Source organism: Pithys albifrons, chromosome 3 (genome assembly GCF_047495875.1).
Source record: "Pithys albifrons albifrons isolate INPA30051 chromosome 3, PitAlb_v1, whole genome shotgun sequence".
Taxonomy (NCBI): domain Eukaryota; kingdom Metazoa; phylum Chordata; class Aves; order Passeriformes; family Thamnophilidae; genus Pithys; species Pithys albifrons.
This window is the reverse complement of record NC_092460.1, coordinates 47048538-47064018: the sequence shown is the minus strand read 5'-3', so window position 1 is coordinate 47064018 and position 15481 is coordinate 47048538. Positions and strand designations below refer to the sequence as shown.

At 41.9% G+C, this 15481-nt stretch overlaps 2 protein-coding genes across 2 annotated transcripts in view; one reads left to right on the top strand and one right to left on the bottom strand.

Annotated features, from left to right (window-relative positions):
- Positions 1-15481, top strand: part of SYN3 (synapsin III) — a 200743-nt gene that overhangs the window by 81331 nt on the left and 103931 nt on the right. The window lies entirely within an intron of this gene.
- TIMP3 (TIMP metallopeptidase inhibitor 3) overlaps positions 1-15481 on the bottom strand; it is a 38744-nt gene that overhangs the window by 13338 nt on the left and 9925 nt on the right. The window lies entirely within an intron of this gene.

The window sequence follows — 15481 nt, the reverse complement described above, 5'->3', positions numbered from 1 at the left end:
CCATTAGCTGCCCCCAACCACCGCAACCACCAGCAAAGCTACAGAAACCAGACTGCCTAAGGGTCAATGAGAAAGAATACAATTCTTTTAAGGCTTTGTGAATTCCAGGACAGCTGACTAATGCTGGGGTCTACAGCAGAGTGTCAAACATCTTTATCTTAATCTGTTGCATATCCAATTCACTGGAATTTAAAAACTGTGGTGTTCACCCAACACACCTGAAACCAACAAAGAAATCTTGTATCTTACTAAGAATGATTAGAAATACTCTAAAGGCAGTATTACAAAATGCTAGGGTTCCCAAACCAGAATACAGTATATAGGATGACAATAGGATTCTCAATTGCTGACAAAATACCTAAACCCGATTTTCTTCATGTACTTCACTGGTAGCTTGGTAGTCGTTTAACTTCTAGTTAGAGTAGCACAGCCACTAGAGACAGAAACTTTGATTTATGGACTAATCAAGAGCTTCATCAAAGGAACAAAGACTCAAAATGCACATCTACACTAGCACATAACAGCATCCCAACTTCAACTAATGATACCCTTGCAAGCAAATGGAAAGGTCTGTATTTTCATATTCTTGTTCCCCAGTAAAGCTGAAGAACACCCATCCTAGCAAATTCACCTAGAAAAGCCATGACAAACTTTAGTGTGGGCTGCCAGTTCAAGAATTTTGTAAACGGGGCAAGCCCTCTGTTTCTCAGAGAAGTCACCTTTATCACTGCAATGGTAATTTTTCTAGTTAAGTTCTTTTCTTTTCTGAAATTTTAAAAATAGACAAAGAACCCACCCTGCCTCATTTTTTCCATATTGAAGGAAAAGTCAAGTTGTTAGCCAAGGACCAGAGGATACTCCAACTTAAGTCTATTCCCTGTGTTTTATGGGGTTAAAGTCCCACCCCCTGAGGATTAGATGTGTCTGAGAAACACGAGAGAAATGCTGGATGGACAGGACTGCTCAGAGGTTGCTCTTACATGTGTAGCTTCAACACCCTAAGCCTCCATGCATGACAGCCACTTCTAAATCTGTCCAGAACAGAGCTCGAAGCTGCACATCTGCAGCCACGTTTCCCACTTTCCATCTTTGCTCCTTCAAATCACCACTCCCCAGTTATGTGGCTAGACCACTCTTTATACCTGGTCAGAAAATAAAGAGCATTGCTTCCAACTGAGCAGGTGCCACGCATACTTGCCAGAGGAACTTTTCACCCTCTGCAAATTACCAGAAATCTACAGTATGTTGGTTGCAAATACAGTCCATGTTATGTTCACTGTTTACTTCTGCAGACTTCTACTCCTTGAGCAAAATGAGGCAAAAGGTATTGTGACTGCTCTCCTGAATTCCTCCCTTCTCCCTGAAGCTCTCTTACAGTCCTACTATTACTGATGGGAAACTTTATCCCACACAAGTGGTCACCAAAATAGCTGCATATTTTTAAACCACAATTCCTTTGAAGTACTGCCTATGAAAATACTCCAAGATGAATGTTTCTCAGTACCTTGGGGTTTCAGGTCAGGTCACTTTGTGGGACTAGAGCAGTTGGCAAGGTCTCATGAGTGATTTGTAATTATTTATGAAAAGCTAAATTAGACAGGGATATAAATCTTGATAAGATAAGCATCGTAGCCACATCATGATACAAAGAGGAGAAGACATATGCGCTGCTTCTCAACATTTGACATGACTGAAAAAATGAGAGAGAAAACAGAGAGAAAGAAAACCAAGTATTTAGTTAATATTCTAAAAAAAATACTATTATGAAAATAATAACCTGCTATGTTTGAAGATTCAAGAAATGCATTTAAAAATGTATCAAAAATTATTAATGTATTTATCTCTTCCCTTGTCTTTTGGGGGTTTTTGTTTGGTTGTGATTTTTTTTTAATGTAAACTAGCTTAGCACTTAGGAAAACAAAGATGGCTCAGATTTGCCACAGGACTAGTATAGTGCCAGCAGTCAATAGTTTGTGTTTCACTGGCATCCCTGCTCTGGTACAAACTGTCTGCAGGTGCATGTATACACACAAATACAGACAAAAACCACTTACACCTTTTCTAAATGTCACTGGATGAGCTCCTATAAAGGCCAACAAACCAGATGGGCACAGGAGTAGGAGGATTTATAGGACTTTTTATTTGCCCATACACCCACATACCTAACTCAAGTACTCTCGAACTTATCACTTATTCTGTGGCCATTTTCTCTAAGATTCATAGGAAGAATAGGCCTGAAGGTAAGATATGAAGCAGAAGAGGACATTGACTTTACAGCTGAGATAGCAGAAGGTATTCTTTCCATGAGTCAAGGAGCAGACAAACAGGCAATGCCTGAAGTAAGGGAAGTGGCTGTGCTAGATTAAGACAAACATTTGCCAAGCTGAGGAAACAAAACCGTGAAAAGACTGGCAGCTACCAAGTAATTTCATCCAGGCACACACTAGCTACTACATCCTGAAAGACAACTAAGTCACTGGTCACAGCCAGCACAGCTTCATGAGAGGAAAGTCCTGCTTATCAAACCTGATTTATTTTTATGATAAGGTAACCCACCTAGGTGATCATAGGAAGCCAGTGAATATGTTTTTGGATTTCAGTAAAGCTTTCGATATTCTGACTTAGTAACCTTCTGGACAAAACACACCATGTCGGGGGTTGGATCACAGGTCAAGTGCAGAGGGTAACAGTGAATGGGATGACATCAGACTGGTGACCTGCCACTAGTGGGGTTCCATAGGGCTCCACCCTGTGCTCTTCAACATCTTCATAAATGACTTGGACGCAGGACTGGAAGGGATACTGAGCAAGTTTGCAGGTGACACAAAACTGGGAGGAGCTGTTGACTCCCTCAAAGGCAGAGAGACCCTGCAGAGAGACCTTGACAAATTAGAGGACTGAGCAATCACCAACCATAACAAGCTCAACAAGGGGAAATGCCAGATTCTGCACCTGGAATGGGGCAATCCTAGATGCACAGACAGACTGGGGAATGAGATGCTGGAAAGCAGTGCCATGGAAAGGGACCTGCGGGTCCTGGTCAATGGCAAGTTGAATGTGAGCAGCAATGCCCTGGCAGCCAGGAGGGCCACCCATGTCCTGGGGGGCATCAGACACAGCATCACCAGCCACTCGAGGGAGGGGATTGTCCTGTTCTGCTCTGCACTGGTGCGGCCTCACCTTAGATATTGTGTGCAGTTTGGGGTGCAACAACATAAGATACTAAGCTATTAGAAAATGTCCAAAGGAGGGCAATAAAGATGATGAAGGGTTAGAGGGGAAGCTGGATGAGGAGTGGCTGAGGGCACTTGGTCTGTTCAGCCCAGAGAAGGAGACTGAGGGGACACCTCATTGCAGTTACAACCTCCTTGTGAGGGCAAGAGGAGGGGCAGGCACTGATCTCTTCTCTGTGGTGAGCAGTGACAGCACCTGAGGAAATGATCTGAAGTTGTGTCAGGGGACGTTTAGGTTGGGCATTAGGACAAGGGTCTTCACCCAGAGGGTGGCTAGGCACTGGAACAGGCTCCCCAGGGAAGTGGTCACATCACGAAGACTGACAGAGTTCAAGCATTTGGATGAGACTCTCAGGCACATGGTGTGACTCTAGGAGATGGTCCTGTGCAGGGCCAGGAGTTGGACTCGATGATCCTCGTGGGTCCCTTCCAACTCGACAGATTCTGTGATTTTGTGATGCATATGTGGTAGCTCTTTTTCCCAAGTGAAAAAGCAAGGGCATCACTGTCCTGGGTCAGTCCAGTCCGTGTTCTTTATCGGGGCCAGCCACTAGAGGGTGACCCTGTCCTAAATCTCACCTTCCCCTGACGAATGGGCAGCTTTACAAGCACAAGCTAACACACCGCAAATCCCAGTTGCTTGCTCAACTGCACCATGAGAACCAGATGCTTTCATCCAAGTGTCCTGGTTGTCATCCATAAACAGCATTTTAAGAGGAGGCACACCCTTTAGAGACCAGGATTTGCTTCAAACCCATTTCCCTTGTGACCAATTACCATGAACTGCTCAGGAGAGTAACAACTGCTACACTTCTCATTATTCTTTCAAGGATTTATTTTATTGCTGCGCAATATGAGTATTTTTAAGTGAGAGCTTTGGCTGAGATGCTCACTGCAGTGAAGTAAGCGAAGGATGTGGAGAACTTGCGTTGTTTACTAATGGAGACACAGGGGACAAGTTATTCTCCCAGTACATTCTCAGACATCCAAATAGTGGCAAAATAAAATATATGGGGAGCAGCAACGTGACTGGGAGGATGAAGAAAGACTCTTTCTATCCTGAGGCCACTAACTACATCAGAAACTGCATAACACTTAGAAATGCTGCTTTAACATCAGACACAGGACATACCAAAGAGGATGGTTGCCATTTTATTCATCCAACGACTATACAAGGGCTCACTTCCAAGCGCAGTTTACTGAGACCTTTTTACCAGATTTACTAGCAGCTCTCTCATTCAGTTTGCCTCACAAAAGCTGTTTACTGTGCTGGTACATGCTGGAGGGCTCACATCATGCAGTGCTAAGGCAGCTGCTATGTTTTAGACTCCTGAGTATACCTAGCACACTACAGAATATTAGTGGATAAGAGTGTCTCCTAATGTAGTCAAGGCAGGATGCTTTTGCACACAGATTTTCTAGCACTGGTGCTGATGGTGCTGCTAAGATAGAATTGCTGTCTACCTTGCTCACTCTCTCTCACAAGGTGCATTCCTTTTCCCACTCCCTTGACTGTTAGCAATTACTACCAACACTCTTGGCTGCCCTAAAAACAGAGTACCATAACTAAAACTGGACTGCATCCTTTGGACTGGAAATATGGCCTGAGTATATGCAGCCTCTTGTGAGGTTCTGTTAAACTGCCTGATGGCTGTAGGCTTGTATGAGCAGCAAGCAGCTGGTGCCTACCCAAGAAAGGGGACAAAAAAGCAGAACGGAGAGGGAAATACTGAAGAAGGCAGGAGATTCATGAAGAGCGGAAAAAACAGAAGCCTCCAGTCTGTTTGATAATCTTTTTGTACTGAAAGTCACTTCTTCCTCCATAATCAAAATAGAATTCTTTTACGAATCAGAGTACTGAATCTGAAGGCTTCTTGCAAAGCACAAGAAAGCAGAAAAAATACAATAGAGGAGTTTTCTCTTGCCTTGTTCCATTGTGACCTTCAGCCAAAGTCACAAAGACAAACCTCTTTTGCTTCATCTTGGAAGAAGTCAAATCCAGCTGTGCTGGTACACAGCATCAAAGAGAACTTCATCAAGAAAGCAAAAAAAGTAGTGAATTAAGAGGCTCACTTCTAGTTGCCTTCCTCTCATACCCCTGGACCAACAAACTAGTTCCCATTACTGACAGTCCAAATCTTGACCTTTTGTCTTTTCAAAGTGCTCTTATGAACACTGACTGAGAAAGAGCATCTTCTTGACACCAATCACCTCTACCAGTCAGTTGCCACATAAATAACACATGGCAAAGGACTTGTGTTTACTTTAGCAAGTGTGTTGGTAACTAACAATAAAATTCTAAACAACAACAGGAAAGCAGGACATCCAAATAACTTTCCTTCCCCTGTTCTAACCAGAACTATGACATTTACTTTTGGCCTTTGTTCTAGACATCCCAAAAACTTTCCCTGTCTGTGGCATGGCAAGGCTGTTTGAAGGCCACCCAAAAGAAGTGGAAGGCAATTAAATGGCTTCACTCAGGCCCACACTCTGTATAAAATAACTTATTACAATTGCACTTGTTAAATATTAACCACATTTCCCATCTCTGCAGATTTTCTTGCCACTGAGAGTCTGTTTGCAGGACACGGTGTGCTAATTTATTTCCAATACTGCAAAATAAGGAGTAATTCAACTCTTTCATGCAAGATTATTATTGCAACAAACCTCCCATCACTTCAAAAAGCATAAACTACTCTACAAGGGCTTTACTTGGGAGGAAGTTAATCCTCTCAACAAGAACATAAATTAAAGACTCAGCATTGCATAAAAGAAGCAGAACTCGGTTTGTACTTGGCATTTCACCTGTAGCTTATTAACTAGATACAATTTTTCTGATGGCAGCAGTATCAAGCTTTTTCTCCCTCCCGTCATGGTGTTTGTTCAAGACCCTGTGGGAAGTTCAAGCTCCCTTTGAAACACATTGGAATCAAAGAGAAACAAGAGGTCTGTTAGATAAGAACCTGCATATTCTCTTCTAGATACTTCCTTCAGGTTCCTATATGCAATCTAGTTGAAGACTCTTAAGCTGCCCAGCACTGACCCTGCATCTAACTCCTGATATTAGCACCCATTCTTCCCCATCATACACAGATAGTCTGTTGGAAAGACAGAGGAAAGACTAAATGGAGGGGGAAAAAAGGAAGGATCTAAAATGCATCTATATCCATTTACAAGTAGAATCACTTAGATCCACATATAGATGTTAGTACATGTAAAAACTAGCTTCAGGAAATACCTCATGAAAAACACAGAGAAGCTAAAGAAACAAAAGAAATGAAAAACCCAGTGTCTGGTGTTACAAGCTGCTACACCTAGTAAACTCAAGGAAGCCAGGTAGACCTAAGAGATGAGCTAGAACAGGCACAGAGTGAGTTGTGCCATAGGAGTTACACACATCACTAGGCTAGTCTCAGAGTTTGCACCAACAAAATATTCTAGGTTTGCTATAGTTCTAAGTAGAGACACTGCAGATTATGTAATGAGCATGCCTATAGCTTTGAGATTCCTCTGGTAAAATAAAAAGAGAAACCTATGTCATTCCTGCCAAGTAGACACTTCTCTGTCTCCTTTTTGGTAGGTTCTTTTTTTTTCTTTTAACTTTACACCTAAATATTTTTAAGTAGTCCCTGGAAGCTGAATTCAAGCTAGAGGCAAAAAGCAGTAGGCAAGTATCACAGCAAAGGAAGGAAAAATGATAGAAATGGAGGGAGGGGAAGGGAGTGCCTCATGTACAGAGCACAGTAGAGGCATCTTGCATCTCTCTCCAAGGAGTGTTTTCAGCAGTGTATATTTTGCCTCATTCTGTGCCACTGACAGCTGCCAAAGACAGAAATGCTTTCAGCCAAGCTTAGCAGTGTTGGAAAGATGGTTGTCAAAACCACCACACAAAAGCACTTCCAAAGCCAGCTTACAACAGTGGATAAAAATAATAAGCATATGACTCAAAGCAATGCTTCACTCAAAACACCTTTTTCATTTCCTTTTGGTCAACAAAAGATCAGTGCAATAGAGTAAGATTAAGTTCAGTCCTCTCTTCCAGATCAAGTACTTCTTGACAGAGTATGTACAGAACAAGGGGAAGGCAGGCTGAGACAGACAAGGCTCTGGTTTCTCATAGCTCTTTGGAATTGTTCAGTGGAGCCACAGGTCTAAGTTTCCACTCAGAGAATATGGCAGAGCTGATGTGAGACCAATTAGGGGCAAATGGAAACCATATGTGATTTTAATGAAACAAGAAGCTGGTGCACATAACTTACTGCTGCAGCAGCATTTACTGCCTGAAAGGAATGTGCATCTGGCATTGATCGTTTCCCAACCCATCAAGTGAGCAGTAACATGGAAAGCAAATTGGAGCATATGATGAGAGATGAATTACCTAAAGAGTACTGTTAGGGGTGCAGCCTCTGCGAGGAGAAAACATGTCCTTTGCCTGTGATTTAGTGATACATTTGCAAGTGAGGCTGATCTTCTATTTCCACAGATCATGTGTGCTAGAGTGCTAGAGTGATTAAAATGGATTGAGTGGTATTTTAAAGAACCTACTAGAATCACAGAAATCCCATTCTGATTCATATGGGGCAGACTTTAACTCTCTGGAGGTCATGGGCACTGCTTAAAGAACAAAGCGCTGTTGATCCTAAACAGGGGTAATATCCTCAAATGACATGACGTTCAGGTGTACATCAAAATGAGGAGACTTCAGGTTAAAGAGGTAGTGTAGACATACTTTTTGTACTCATTTTTTAATTTGTTCTTTTTGACTGCAAATTTCCCAGTAAGCTTTAGTTCTGCTGAGAATTAAGAGTCCTTAGCCTGCAAAGCTGTAGATAAATTGCTCTGTTGGGATATAGTTACTTCTTCTGTGGGCTGTTGTCCTGCTGCTTGGTCTGGTCTTCAGAACAAACCTGCTACCTCCACCAAGCAGGCAAGAGAATGCTCACATATATCACAAGAGGAGGGACGGGAAGATGCTCTAATCCAGCCCTTGACCAGTGAATGTCCAGGGCTTTGTCCTGCTAGATACCACCTCACATGTCAGGTAGTAGCAAGACATCTGCAAAACCAGACACAGAACTGGCATGTCTTTGCTCCTCAGTGCTAGATTTCCCCTGAGGTATATCCAGAGTTAACAAACATCATAAATTTATCACTGTATTTTTTGAGGATGCAATAGAAAAAACCTTGAGCCAAATCTGCCTATTTATCACTCTCCCTTAACCCATGAATACACTGGGCGTCAGATCCAAACAGTCCAAGAGGAGAAGGAGGAAGAGCAAGGACTAAGAGAGTTGCTAAAGAGAACATCTGAAGGCAGTTTTCATCTGTGCATTAGAAATAGGGCAGCTCTGACAGCCCATGCAAACCTTTAAAAACAGGGATTATCAAAAGCCACAGGCCTGGACACTCCCTGCTTCATCAACTTACTTCAGAGGACTCTCCTTGCTTCAGCACCTTGCCCAACTGGGACGGGTGCCAGCACTCTCTGGGGAGGCTGCACTCCACTGATCACATGGTTTACGCTCAATTTTGCACGTAGGAGCTATAGAGGAAGAACTGTTTGTGAACATGTATAGATTTCAAGAGTGCTGGGTGGGCCTGCAAATTCCTTCCTGCATTAGAAAACTGGCACTAAACTGACAGGCTAAGCAGCTGTCCACACCAAAGAGGTATACATACTTAATCAGGGCAGGCCTATATGTACTGCTCTGTTGCTCCTGTTTGCATTGGACCTGACAGGACCTAGTATTGGGCCTGACATATCCTGGAATTAAACCTGCATTGAAACAATTTTTCCTGTGAGAAGACAGTATCTTTGCTCACCATTCTCAAGACGTTATCAGTTGTTCTGCTGGCGGCATCTGCAGACTGTTCGAATACACTGGACATGCCCATGACACAGTTCTGTTTTGTCATAATGTTTCAGGAATTTACTAATTACTTATTGTATTAATATCTGTTATGTAATCACAGTAATTATTACTATGTAGCTGAGCTTAGCTACATGAAGAATTTTATCCTGGAGTTTGTGCACCATGTAAACACTTAGGTGTAGCACTTGGATCCCAATTCAGTATTCATTAGAGCATGCAGAAAACTTCCCTGAGTCCTGAACAAGCCTCACATACCACAATTCTCAGCAGACTACAGGTCAAGGTCAGGGTAATACCAGGGCAATTTGCCCAATTTGCCCACCTATCCAGAAAATGCCAGAATCGCATGTAGTGCCCTGTCATACCTGTATTCCAAAGCATCATCCTTAATTTTTGACCTTTGAAGGTCTGAAGAACTCAGTGTTGATTTTTTTGTACACAAATCCTGCACAAGGCACTTTCTCTGGCTCTGAATACACAGGATTTTCCCTGTGCAATGACACAGAGCATTGACAGCAGAAAGGGTAGGTAGACACTGGCCAGTTATCTTTCTTCAAACAGTTTGCTCAAACTCCCTGACTCTCCTACTGACAGACTGGTCAAAGTTGTTCTGTGGAAACTGCAGCACAGAGAGAAACAGTATAACCACCTCATTCTTTTATTACCCAAACTTCCTTCACACATACTTTACATCAAAATTTCATATCCATGAACAACTCAACAGACCATAATCAGAATAGATTTCAAGAAGTTGTGTCATTACTTGGATGATAATATGCATTCTTGGTGCTCCCAATGAAATATTAATGAGATATGACTCTTAGATAGACTTCTATAAGCACAGAGAACACACTGAGGTGTTGAGTGCCTGTCTAGCACCAATTGTTGACTTCTTGGTTTGTACGACAAATATTTATACAAATTCAAGACTAACCCATGTTGTTTTATTCTTAGTCATTACTGATAATTAGTGGGTTTTAAATGGAAATTTTCAAGTCTGACCATATGAATCTGATGGAGATTTACTTAAAGTGAACATGCCAGTCACTTAGCTCACCCATGCTACTCAAGTTTGAGAGTTTTCGAAATTATTCTTACTGAAAAGTTTCATCAATTTCCAATTTGGGGGAGATAAGTTTGTATTCTGGTATCACTTCTTAGGTGTCCTTCTAACTTTTTAGAAAAAAAAACTAGAGGTCACAAGATATGGTTGGATAATCATTTCACAGCTGCCCTGGCACAGTGATGGCTATTTTTGAATGCCCTAAGGCCCATTAACTGGGAAGCAGAAGTTCTCTGTGCTACTGAATGTTTACAGATAAGGGTAATCATTTCCAGGGTATACACCGAGCCTGACTGCTTCCTGCCTGTCTTGGTCTCCTGAGATATTGCTGTAACAGAATTATTTTGGCAAAGTAATGGACCACCCTCCCAAGAGCCAACTTTTCAGGGCTCCAGTTAAGCTCACACCTGGAACACAGGTGTAACCTCGTTTAAACATTGACAGAGAGGGAACTAACAGAAATATAAGGGGGGAAATACCTCGTCTCAGTCCACTGGCAGCAACACAACCACAAAGCAAACTTGTTTATTCATTAATGCAGCAAACCCAAGGAGAACTGCCCATTGACGAGGACTGGAGCAAGCAAAAGCTATCTAGATTTGTTTTAAAGGGAATTCTCAGCATTCAGAAAAAGCTAACTACAAACCCCAAAGGACTTATGAACTGGAATCTTTCCCAGCTTGAGAGGTAGCATGTAACCTGATCAAAATTAGCACTTCCAGAAGGGGAGGCTGTTACTGTTAAACCATCAGGGATGTTTCTGGAAAGACTTTTCCCTGTCAAGACATGTGGATTTACTTAAGTCACAAACTTCTAAGGAAAGTATCAACTTCAGCAAAATTGTTTCTCAGTTTTTCTCCCAGAATTTTTGATCCTGAATCAGCAATTCTCTTCAACTGCACTTGAAGTCTTGACATTGATATGAAATGAAACCATCATTCAAAGTAGACATTTTGGATTAACCCTTCAAAACATTAGATTCAGATGCATCTGAATCATTTTGCCCAGAAGATTCCATACTGAAAACTTCAATATTTTCACTTTCCCTCACATTTCGATTGGAAATATTTCCACCATTTCAAAATTCTTTATAGAACAGAAATTCTGACCCTCTCCAGCAAGCTTTTAGACTTCTTTCACTGCATAGATCCGAGGTGACAACAATCTCTAATGACAGAAGCAAGAGTAAATTTCATTTTCCTCCTAATTTTTCAGCAGCAGCAAGTAAATTCATACCAATGAGAGTTGCAGGTGCTGAGAACTGACATAATTTCAAAAAGTAGGCCATTATCCCCTAAGATCTTAGAGTATCTAAACTAAAATCAGCATTCAGCATCAAAGATCAATCCTTTAATTCACTGTGCCAATAAAAGTCTGTCCCCACTACAGACTGTAAATGAACATAGAGAGAACTAGAGCTATTTTTTAAAATCTACTTAGGCTACCACAACCTGTTCCTCAAGTCAAACATTGGCCTCCTGAATGCTTGTACTTTGAGACTGCAGGCAAGTCAGAAAGTCAATTCTGTGACAAATGCCTTCCTGCTCTCTTATTTCTTCCTAGCTCTTTCCAACATTTTGAAGCAGCATTGTTTGATTGCAGGCTGCTTCCTGAAGCTGCTTCCTTCAACTGCCTGCTGAATCCAGAGGGAATCTTTTCCCTGATTTTAACTGGAGTGGGATCAGGCCCTAAATAAGTAGTGGAGGAATCCCTGGACTTAAAAACTGAACAGCTGTCTCTGGCTTTCCAAAAGAAAAGTTATTCCTGCAGCTGTTTTCCCCTAAGTGCCATCGCTCCAAACTGTAACAGGACTGGAGGGAGGGGGAGAAGGTGGAATCTTAATAACCCATTAAAAAGGAGTATGGGCCATTGCGCAGCAGCTCTTTCAGTTCTGCTCAAGCAGGGTCACTGCTGCCAGGCTCAGACAGCCCTAAGGGCACGGGAAAAGTCGTCTTCTTGTTTTCACATCTCATTCACGGAATGGATAACGAGGGGGAGGGAGGAATCAGCTTTTGGGTTAACTAGCACCATGAACAGAGAGCTGCATTGTCATTAAAAGTTCAAAAAGTCATCAGGGTCATCACTGAACTGCAAGATGTACACACACGCACACGAGGCACACGTCTAAGCCTGGGGTTTTAGCAGCCTTGCTTGGCTCTGATTTTCCCCTGCCCCAAGGGGTACACTTTGAGTCAAGAACACTGAACTGTTGTAGGCTCTGAGGAGAAGACAAGCACAAAGGCACTTCCTCTCAATAGCAGTTGTTCATCCCCTTGGAACTGCTTAAGTTCACACTTAATATACCAACTAAGAACAGTTAAATAGTTACACAGCTTTGCTCCCCCCGAGAAAAGACAGAGGTGTGGCTTACCAATGCATGGTTTCACGCTTACTTCTAATACTTTGTGGGATAAGCAGAACCCCAGTTAAGGAAACCAGGCTGCTGGTGTACACTGTTTCCTTCCACTGCTTCCTTCCACAAGCAAGGAAGCTGAGGAAGTGCAAGTGCACATTAGCAAATCCAGAAATGAGCATGTATGAATCATAATGAAAAGATAAAACCTCTAAAATGTCAAGGCCTGCTATTAATAAGATTTGGAGCAGTGCTAGCCTCATAGAGTCATAAGTTGGCTTAAAAACAAAACCAACAAATTATCCAGCTATGCAAAACAGCCACAGATTACATTCTCATTGCCACAGACTGCAGTAACATTTTCTGGTAAGGGATTTTAGAGAAAACACATCAAAACAAGTAAGGAATTCCCTGTCACCTTCTAAACAGGGCAGGGAAGGAATATAACCTTGAGGTGCTGAAACACTACTGCTTCTTCAGAAATCAGACTGGCATTGCCTGGTTCTGTCAGATTTAGCTTTGCTGCCTACATACTCTAAAACCAAAATGGATCTGAACCTGCTGTCACTGTAGTAAAATCTCACCAAAACATAGTTTTCTTTTTCTGGGTGAAAGGATTACATATTCTACTTGGTCTTGCTGTTAAACTGGCAGGCAAACATGTAACTAGCTCATGAGTGTATAGTTCCATTCAATGCTTGGTCTTTGCCAAGGGAAATTACTCTGGGAATACAGAAACAAGATTTTTTTATTTTAACTCTTACAGCTCTGTTGACCCCCACATACACTGGTTGTCCCCACACTGAATTTCAGTATGTTTATGAAATACAGCATGTTGCAGCAACAGTAACAGAGGAGTTCACATGAGAAAAAAACATAGAAAAAAGAGATGTAGTCCAAAATTCAGTGAGGAAGCAACATCCACCAGCATTTTGGTTCTAAGTGCCCAAGTGAAGAGGGGTGCTGCAAGCTCTGATGGTTTTCAACAGAGAAGGGAGCCAAATGGGCTAAGCATCTCCTCCTGGAAACCTCCTCTGAATTCTTTCCCTCTCGCTCAGGACCTGGATATTTTTTTGAATGAAACCTGCCTTTCCCATGTTTTTCAACAGTTCAACCTAGTGATCCTGCCTCAAAGCACCACCACAATATTTCAGTAGCAACTTTGGTTGATCTTTCCTTGTCAGTCCACATATATATTGAGGAATATGTGCTAGAAGAAACCTTCCCATGTGCTGACCTCATGACAGTTTGATGAACAAATATAGAACCTGCACAGACACATGAACCCCGTGTGTGCCAAGACAACTACCACCCTAGAATCCTGTTCTCTTTGCTTGCCAGTCCTTCTGTTAAAAAGACAGCCTAGTCAGGATGTGTGTATGCAGTGTCAAATTCAGAAAAGGAGAGCTTTGAACAGTACAAAGTTTACGTCAATGACCCAAGCTGCCATACTGCATGAAAGACAAACAGGAAAGCAGTTTCTGAGACAGGAGGGAAAGAAAGACCCTGTGCTTTCCTTTACCCAGTTCTTCCAACAGTTATTAATACTGGAGGAAACTGGTATGAGAGAAGGGCATTCAGAAACAAACATGAGATCCTGCACTGACAGGAAGGAACCTATTGGCTTGAAAACTTTCCGGTACTAGTGAAAGCTTTGTTTCCCATGCAGCCAAATACACCAGACAGGTGCTGTCTGCTTCTCTCAACCTATACCATTTCTTCAATCAATTTAAACATGGCATTGAAATAAAGACCAGTAAGGACCTGCTTCTCACTTTGCTTGTTGTTTTTTCAAAAGTGTTAGTCTGTTGGAAAGGACAAATCTTCTTGGGATCAAGATGGAAGTGCTACTCCAGCAGGCTCCTTCTGAGTTGCACAACACAGAAAGATATAGGGCTATGAAACACAAGTATTTATTAGCCCTATCCTTATTGTCATGTAATTACTTGGCATAAGGAGAATCCTCAGAACAAAATATAATTAAATATATGATTTGCATCCCATTGGCCTACCAGTCAAATGGAAAAAGAACAAAACAGAATACTCTGGGAAACTCAAGCTATAATTTAGAATGCGTGTGGGAGGTAGATTAGATACTCATTCTGATAAGAAAAATAGACTCCAGAGTTTACATAACAAATATCTCTAGTTTTGGAAGGAACTTAAATTTCCAGGGTTTGAATTAATATCTAATTACAAGGAATTAAGATGAAAGCCTCAGAAGGGGGAAAATCAGAGCATCCCCCATCAGGCATCTGAGAAGTATATTTTACCAACATCAGAATTCCAGTCTAGCTGGATGATACATATGGCTCACTATCACAGGTTCTGCTGCAGGGTGCTTGCATAAAGGTGTTAAAGGCAACATATTGATAAGGGTTGTTGCCTGTTTGCTACTAGATCTACTTGAGCTTCTATCTGAATGGATGCCATCCCACTAAAACCTTCCTGTGATAATTTAGGGTCTCTTCAAGTACCATCTAGGAGTTCAGTCTGATATTGTAGCATCTGCTATTTCTGTGCTTCTCTGTAAAGATGAAAACTGTTACACAGTGGGGGGAAAGCAGGACAGCTGCTTAATTCTATTGAAAATATACTGTCTGTAGGGAAGATAGAAACAGACTTATTGAAGTCTTCTTTTTATCTTGATCCTCTAAGGAAATAACCAACTAAATCCTTAATCCCCATCCCCTTAGGGATAAAAAAAAAAAGAAAAACAAAAAGAGGACAGGTGCTGCTCTTCATATTTAAAGAAGTAAAACAAAGAGCTTAAGAACTCATCCTGCCCTCACCCCAGTACAATCATTTGCAATACTGAACTTCTTGCACAGGAACTGCAGCTCTTGTCTTCCCACACTTCTGTGGGTTTGTGATTTTTGCCCTGCAGGATGCTAAGGGAGGGCCGGGTATTTTGTGGCTATTGAAGTACTGTACATGATGGCTACTTAAGTGCCCCAGG